General features: G+C 39.0%; 1 non-coding gene across 1 annotated transcript; it reads left to right on the forward strand.

The window, feature by feature from the left end:
- The first annotated feature begins 1,235 nt into the window (after positions 1 to 1,235).
- Positions 1,236 to 1,342, forward strand: LOC130834252 (U6 spliceosomal RNA). Its single transcript, XR_009048635.1, has one exon. It is a non-coding gene; the product is annotated as a U6 spliceosomal RNA (small nuclear RNA).
- The last annotated feature ends 5,481 nt before the right edge of the window (positions 1,343 to 6,823 follow it).

A 6,823-nucleotide genomic window follows, 5' to 3' on the forward strand; every position in this document is an offset into this window, starting at 1 on the left:
AGGAAATCCGAATCTCAAGGGAATGTATCAAAGATTCAAGACTCATGAGAAATTATTCCTGGCAGCAGCATCAGGGATGAAGCAGCAGAACCTAGAGAAGGCAGAATGGAGAGCTGGGCAGCATCAAGTGCCCTGGGCAATGAGGTTCAATGCTAGCACGGGAGGTGGTGTCTCCATCTCAGTGCTGGTTCCTGCTGCCCAGCTCTCATTCTTCCAGACATTTCCCAGGCCTGGTTTCCCACCTTCCTTTCAGTTCTGTGAGCAATCTCAGTCTTTCTAATTAATTCCTTTTTCTACTTACCTTAGCCAGCGATGGCTTCTGTTGCTTGCAATCAAGCATGCTAACTGATACAGGAAACAAACTGGTACTTTGCCTCTAGATGGGTGGCCCCAGATGAATTATTGTTCTCTGTTCATAAACTCAATTTGAGATGACACAAGGCAGGAGCGTTTTCTCCTTTTCACAGTCCTGGAGGAACAATTTGTTTTGCATGCCACACTGAAAGTAAAGAACAGGGTCCTATTATTCTCTTTTGGTTGGGCAGACTGTTAACTGCAGAGACTGGTGTATGTGACAATTTAAGAAGGGCACCAGAATTCACTGAATGCCTACCACCAAACTAGCGCTTTGTTAGATATTATCTCATAGCTGCCTAAATCCTTACCTCTTGTGTGTAAACTAAGCATTATTATTTTTGTTTTACAGAAGCTCAGAGACTTACGTAATGGTACTTACACAAAATCATGCAACTAGCATGTCATGGGAAATGACTTCAAATTTCATTCTCTTTCACTGCATCTCAGTGCACCTACAGAAAATTAGGTTCCCCTAGTTCAGAATGGATTTAGTCTGGTGCACCAGGGCTAGTGTTCGGAAGTTCAAATTCAAACTGCCTCTGAGCCGTGACCTCAGGGAGAGAGGAGTGAGAGTGGGGACAGAGGAGACAGTTCTCACAGTCTGCAAAAATCACAGTCCCAAGGAGCAGGTATAATTCTCAGGGCTGGTGCTTCTGTCGCCCTGTGAGACTGCTTCCTAGAACCAGTTTTAGAAAAACCGCCTTCTTCTATTTCCCCCCATTTCCTGGAATAGAAATCTGTAGTAAACAAAAGTCCAAATGCCTTCAAGTATGTTTCTGCCTCTATCACTGCTGTTTATTTTTCTTTTTAGAGATGGTCTACTTTAAGGATGTCTGTTCAGTGTTAATGAGTCGTGGCATATCAAGAAGAATCTTATGGTGCTCGCTTGGGCAGCACATATACTAAAATTGGAACAATACAGAGAAGATTAGCATGGCCCCTGCGCAAGGATGACATGCAAATTCGTGAAGCATTCCATATTTTAAAAAAAAAAAAGTATCTTATGAAATTCTGAAGCTTCAACATTTTCTTCAGGAATTTGTGGAAATGTAGAAATCTGAGAGAAATATGGAGGCGTCAGTATTAGAAATGCAATGGGTCAGATCATTGTCTTTTGAAAGAGTAAAGTGTGGAAAGATCATTAGAAACAGAACTTGGACAAAAAACAAATGATAAGTTATACATTGTATGTATGTCTAGAGTGGTTTTCATTTTGATACATAAGGCAGCAGTTACCTTTCATCCTACTTATTTGAAAATGCAGAAGGGATGGCTTGAATTGCTTGAAAATGAGTCCGTCTTCTTAATTAGGGTCACATAATCTCTCCTGCACTTGCGAACATAAATAAGGACATACAAACCCTAAGCTATTAATAAAAGAGTAGGTGTTGCCCACACAGGAGCACGAGAGAGGGAAAGTCAGCCTCAGACGTGAGAAGGAAATAAATTGTCTCCAAGGTTTCTCCTCCTGAGATACTGTGAGAGGTTGGATACGAAGAGTAAATGATAACTGGATTTTCCTAGAATGGTATATCGGGTGTACTTTTAAACTATGATGCTTAAAAATAGCTATGACGTGAGCCTCGTAGCTTCCGTTCAGGTTTACGTCTGTTCAGCTTTTGATCTCAAGGACACTTCTTCTCCTCCACCCTTGACACCTTTTTTTAAGTCTCCTACATTTTTAACATTCAAACCCTTCCACAAGTGAGATGTCATCATCAAATTTATAGGTTACGTGTATATGGCCATAAAGCCCTATTTGGAAAAATGGGTGATTCTTTTTTAAACATTTTCAGACATTATCGCAAGTTCATACTTGTTGATGTGTTCGTTTGTTGCAGTAATAGATGTGTTTGCTCTTTACTCAGTGGTCAACTCTATCGCCACAGGTGACTAAATCTGATAACTGCAAACACTTATAAATGCAGAGCAAGGGCAGTTCCTCAGTAGAGTACATGGAGTTCTTGCGTTGCTGCAAAACTGTTCCTCCAGAGTGGTTCAATAGTATTTGTGAGTCTGGACATGCCTTTCTGCCTCTGGATTCTATTTATTTTCAACATGTCATGTTTATATTCAACTTGAAATCTAATTTTCATAAATGTCTGGGTTTAAAATAGGCTGGCCGGGTTTAAATATAAGAACAAGATTGTCTGTATAAAATAATAACCAGGCGTTTGACTCCCCAGGTCTTTTATTAAGCTGTCATTTTGTGATAGCTATTTGGTGACACCATTAATTTTATCCTGCATTCAGAGAACCACTAAATTACAATAATAGATTGTGCTTTCATCTAGACTCCAAATAACCTTGTATCCCTTAATAAATGAATTGATGAGAAAATGCTATAAAGTCCAATTCTTTATAATGGATTTATTTTCCTACTGCATGTCTTCATAAGATTATAAATGGGATCCCATGGGAAGGTAACTCCATGACACTCTTCTAACAAACATTAAGTGTTGGCTTCTGAAATCTTTTGGTTACTAAACAGAAAATATCAAGTCATCAGGGAGTATATTGGAGTAAAACCTACTTTTGTTTAACTTGCTCTCTTTTCAAGTGTGGAAAAATGAACAAACATCACCAGATATAGAGATTGATTTCTTAAGGAAGAATGCGCCAAAGTTATTAAATAAGAACACAGAAGTGAGCTTGGCCAGTGCTGGATTCTGCCCTGTGCCCGTGTGCCCTGTGGGTAGACAGGCAAGGGCCCAGCTTCCCCTTCAACCTTCAGGGGCCACCTTCAGATTCTGTTATCCACCCAGGGCAGAGGAAGCTGCTTTCTTGTCCCCCCATCTTAATGAAGTATTTTTACTGGCACATATTTCTTGTTAATCTGTAAAACTTTAGATGGGCCTCTAAATCTTACTATATTCATGCTTGCCTGTAGAAAGAAGTATATTTCTGCGGCACCATGCCATTGTAAAGGCTACTAACAGCATATGTGGTAAGACTTCAGAGTCCTTCATTATCTTCTTCCCCTCCTATTTCTACTGTATCTTTGGATGCCCCTTTGCTTCAACTTTCTTCACTATCTGAAAATTTAGTTTGTACTAACAGACTAGCTATCTGTCCCAAATTTATTAAACACCCACTTAGATCTTTAAAGATGGAATTTTTCTTAATCTGATACATACATTCTGAATATTTGTACTTTAGACATAAAACTAGGAAAAGATCAAGAGAGAAAAGTAAGTGTGGAAACAAAGATGTCAGGGTGAAAATTTATGAACACACCATTATAAGAAACTGGGAACAATGTCAAAATCTTTAAAAAGAAAAAAAAAAACTTTAATGGTTTCCAAAGTTCTGCATGTTTTTGGCTCTAAAATCAAGCATGCTATGCTACATTATGACTTATAACATTGGATATGCAGGGATTAGAAACTGGTTCTGATGCTGGGAATTAAATGCTAAAGCTCCTTGAAGATATATAATCTTCTCTCCTTCACTCCACACTCCACCCCAATATTTAGTATTGAGCTGGGCACACACTCCAGTGTTTAGTCAGTACTTGCTGATTTCTGAATCTTTAATTCTCTGTTTACTTTTCTCAGTAACTATAGAACACAGCCAAGAAAGTGATCAGTTCTATTTCCTTGGAGGGCATAAAAATGTAATAGACTGCCTCATCCATTTCTAATGCACCTCACTCTTTTTGAAGATGAAGGGAAGCTGGAGGGTAAACGTATGGCAGAGTTTTGTACATGATGAGCATGCCAGAACTGCCGCAGGATTTCTTTTTTATTATTAATTTAACTCTTGCAGATGACAGGAAGTGTGGAGGGCAACATCGTAAAAAGTCGTAAGTCAAACTGCGTCTATTCCTTTGGAAGCTCACTCTCCTCTTAACTCTATTCACTGATATGACAGCAATCAACAGAATGTTCATGACTTCAGATCTCAGGTGGACTCTGTAAATCAAGCTCATAGCACTGATATAATTGCCCAAAAAAGATCTACTTGAAGCTTAATTTAGTTAAAAAATAAAAGTGAGGTTACCATAATAATGGTGTAATTACACTGGAAAACGAAAGCTTTTACATTTTAAGTTCAGCAATGAAGTGTTCTTTTGTACTTGATTAGGTCCTTTGTACCATTTGGGGAAGAAGTTGGTCTCAGTACCTTCAGCACTTCTGATTCAGATGCGGAACCGCAGACACTGAGGGCCCAGCATACTAGCCATTTCATGTAGACACTTAAGCACACGCAGATTTTGGAAGCCAAGGAGGCTCCAGGAACCAGTCTCCCATAGGTACCAAGGGATGACTGTATGCGGAGACGTAACTAATGCACTTGGAATGATCTTCCCTCTAGACCTGCTGGTTTTATCTGAGCTGTTTCCCTTACTCCACAGTTTCTTATCCATCATGAACCTGTGGGCTCTGAGTAAATGCCGATTGAATGTACCTGGATATTAAAGGCACCCAGTGAAGGAATCAGGCTAGAAATTGTCTCCCTATCTTCTTTGTAGCATAGGTGAACTTGAACTAGGTGCTCATTTGACAAAATAAAATCAGAGGACGTCACACCATGTGAGTTTGGTTTGTTTGATTCTGACAAGAAAATTTCCAGGGGTTCATCTGAGCAATATTTCTCCTTTTATCACAGCTCTGACGAATGACAGTTTCTATTTACAAATGTTTTTGACCCCCTTGTTTAAGCAATGATGTGCTCAGAAAGAATGTTTTCAAAGTTGTACCATCTTGCATTGATATGTATAAAATAGATGACTAAGAAAAAAAATCAAATTGTACACTTTAAATATACGAAGTTTATTGTGTGTCAATTATATCTCAATAAAAACTCTTTTTAAAAGGAAAAAAAATTGTACCATCTTGGAGCATAGTACATTCATCTATCCATTAGCTTTACTAGAACTTTTCCTATGCTGGTTAGAAATTATAAATGGCGTGAATGGAAAATGTCTAATTTAGAATCAGAACCCCATAGAAAGTCTAAATCAGTGCCAATTTTAAAAACAAAGAGTAACTCAGGGCAGGAGGATTAATTCATTCACACTAATCTCACAGAGGTTATGTGGCGCCTAAAAAGCACGATTCCTTATTCTAATTTAATGATTCCTAGTACAGCAGAATAAATTAACATCTAAGTGCCAGGGATTGTACTAGGCCCTGGGGCTCCTGCAGGAAACAAAACAGAGAAAAATCCTGTTCTTTTCAAGCATACCATCTCGTACAAGGAGATAGGCAATAAACAAATAACTAAAATACCATATTTAATTTATTTTAAGGTACACATTTTTGCACATTTTCACACCTCAGAGACCTGTTTGTGTCTTACGGCTGCTGTTGGCCTGGTATCAATCAAGCTGTAGCTGTTACTGCCTGTTCACATGCCTCTAAAATTACAAGAGTGAAGTCAGCATTTTGGGACAGAATCCTGGAGACACCAGCAGGGCACCTTAAGAACGGGGCAGCACCAAAGCTCCCCCGGCAGAAAACAAGGTGTTCTGTGGAGAAATGCCGCTTCGATGGGTCCAAGTTACATGATCCAGGGCTGCGTAACTCTGAACACTATGAAGTTTTAGGAATATTTTAAACAATATATTTTGCTGATGTTTTCATGTTTGGTTTGCACAATAGTGATATATAATAAAACCAATGTGTAGGTAAGTCTGAAACAGTTCCTTTAGTGAATGTAAAATAATTTTGAAGTAATTTAAAAAAGCAATTACAGGTGGTAATTTTTAATTTAATTAATTTCATAGTGGTACATAACATTATAGTGTTTCTTATAATTGATGGCTTCTTTGGTGTGAGGAAATATTTTTATATTATATGGTAATAAGTGCTTTAAAGAACACTAAGTCATGGAAAGTGAATAGGGAATGTCACTGAGTGGCGTAGTTGGCAATTTTAATCAGGGTAGGCAGGGAAGCCCTTGAGAAAGTGATATTTAAATAAGACTTGAAGAAAGATTGAGCTGTGCCCACAGCTGAGAAGAGTATTCCAGGCAGAGTGGACAACCACTGCAAAGGCCCCAGGCAGGAGCACATCCAGCTTATTTGAGAAATAGCAAAGAGGCCATGTGGCTGAAATGGAATGAGAAAGGGGGGAAGTGGTAGATAAGGTTAAAAGTTAAGGGGGACCAGCTCACACAGGACCCGGTAGGACGTTGAAAGGAAGTACTTTGAGATTATAAGGATTTTCACATTTAACCCTAAATTATACAGGGACCCATCAGAGGGTTTAAAGGATCACCGAAGCTGCCAGATGGAGAAATAGACTGAAGGGAGACTAAGACAGAATCAGAGAGTGGTTAGGAGGCTCTCACCATGAACCAGATGGAAGATGATGGGGGCTTGGACAAGGCTGGTAGCATTGTGGAGATTATGAGAAGTGATGGAACTCTTGACTCATTCTGAAGGTGGATCCAAAAGGTTTTGCTGATAACTTGGAGAAGGAATGTGAGAAAACAAGGACTCAAGGTGACTTCAAGTTTT

Source organism: Hippopotamus amphibius, chromosome 12 (genome assembly GCF_030028045.1).
Source record: "Hippopotamus amphibius kiboko isolate mHipAmp2 chromosome 12, mHipAmp2.hap2, whole genome shotgun sequence".
Lineage (NCBI taxonomy): Eukaryota > Metazoa > Chordata > Mammalia > Artiodactyla > Hippopotamidae > Hippopotamus > Hippopotamus amphibius.